Raw genomic sequence first — 2,104 nt, 5'->3', positions numbered from 1 at the left:
AGAATATGGCAAAGGTGATAGATGTATATGGTTCTGTTACCAGAAAGGGATCCTGATCCAGATCCGAAGAGTAGGTTCTTGGACCTCGCGCAAGAACAAATTTGGGCAAGTCCATACAGTAAAGTGAAAGTAAGTTTTTTAAGAAAGTAAGGGAGTAAACAGTAACTACTCCATAGGCACAGCAGTGGCATGGGCTCCTCAGTTGAGTATACTTATAGTTACTCTTTGATTATATGCTAAGCAAGGGGTGGATTATTCATGAGTATTCCAGGAAAGGGGCAGGGATTTCCTGGAACTGAGGGTTCTTCCTCTTTTCAGACCATATAGGATAACTTCTGGACATTGCCATGGCATTTGTAAACCGTAATGGTGCTGGTGGGAGTGTCTTTTAGCATGCTAATGTGTTATAATTAGAGTAGTCAGGACAACCAGAGGTCAGTCTTGTCACCCACCATCTTGGTTTTGGCCGGCTTCTTTACCACATTTCATTTTATCAGCAAGATCTTTATGACCTGTGTCTTATGCTGGCCTCCTATCTCATCCTGTGACTACAAACACCTAACCTCTTGGGAATGTAGCCCAGTAAGTCTCAGCCTTATTTTACCCAGCTCCTATAGAAGATGAAGTTGTGAAATGGCCTTGTTTCTGGGGTGACACCTGAGGTTCGTTGTCTCACAGCCATGGAGAACAAGGACACAGACACACAAAGAGTGAGGTTGAGAGTGGAAGTTTAATAGGTGAAAGAAAGAGACTAGCTGTCTGTTACAGAGAGGGGTCCCAGAAAAATGGTCGCTGGTCCATGGTGAAATGCAGGGAGTTTTATAGATTAGCTGGTGTGGAGGCAGTATCTGCTCTACATAGGGTGTGAAAAGCTGGTTAAGACCAGGTATTCCATTTGCATAGGGTGTGAATTTCTGGCAGCCCCCACCCCAGTCTTTTATTATGCAGGTGGGTTTTCAGCCTGAGCTGCACCATGTTGTCCATTTCTTTCTTACTGTGTACTTGCTAACAAAAAAGGAAGATGGAGCTTCCATGGTGGACATGCCTGTCCCCAGGTAGCCCTTTTCTTTCTTTTTTTAAATTTATTTTTATCTTACTTTAAGTTCTGGGATACATGTGCATGTCAGGTCTCTGAGCTCAGGCCCGCATGTATACATCCAGATGGTCTGAGGCAATTGTAGAACAACAAAAGAAGTGAAAATGGCCAGTTTGTGTCTTAACTGATGACATTATCTTGTGACATTCCTTCTCCTGGACAATAAGTCTCTGGAGCTCCCCTCCAAGCACCTTGTGACCCCTGCCCCTTCCTGCAAGAGAATAATCCCCTTTAACTGTAATTTTCCACTACGTACCCAAATCCTATAAAACCCCTATCTCCCTTTGCTGACTCCTTTTTCGGACTCAGTCTGCCTGCACCCAGGTGATTAAAAAGCTTTATTGCTCACACAAAACCTGTTTGGTGGTCACTTCACATGGACGTGCATGACTGTGCAGAATATGCAGGTTTGTTACATAGGTATACATGTGCCATGGTGATTTGCTGTACCTATCAACCTGTCATCTAGGTTATAAGCCCCGCATACATTAGGTATTTGTCCTAATGTTCTCCCCGCCTTCCCCCCACCTCCTGACAGGTCCCAGTGTGTGGGACCCCCTTTCAGGTAGCCCTTTTTCTATTGGTGCAGCTGCTGGCACTCCCCCATGCAAGCTTCTAGCTTCCTTATGTTTGCAGCCCAATTTTTCAGGCTGCTCTGTTAGGAAAAATGATTTCTTGGGCTCCATTTTGTTAGAAGGGAAGTTCTGCTGAGAACTCTTTTGCCCTGACTATCTACCTAAATAATTTCTATCTCCTGTATTAGTTGCTCTGGTTCAAACACCTCTCGCAATTCTGTGACACAAAGTTGTAACTCTCATCTTTCCAGGAGACTCTCTCCCTTGCCGGCTTTGAGGAAACAAGTGGCCATGTTGGGAGGCTCATGTGCCAAGGGACTGAAGGCAGCCCCCAGGCAAAATCCAGCAAGAAATGGAGGTCCTCAGTCCTACAACAGTTGAATGTTGCCAGTGTAGCAGGACAAGCTGCAGACAAAATGCCTCAGACACCAAG

Source organism: Macaca mulatta, chromosome 19 (genome assembly GCF_049350105.2).
Source record: "Macaca mulatta isolate MMU2019108-1 chromosome 19, T2T-MMU8v2.0, whole genome shotgun sequence".
NCBI lineage: Eukaryota > Metazoa > Chordata > Mammalia > Primates > Cercopithecidae > Macaca > Macaca mulatta.
The sequence above is the reverse complement of the archived record's forward strand: the minus strand, read 5'-3'. Positions refer to the sequence as shown.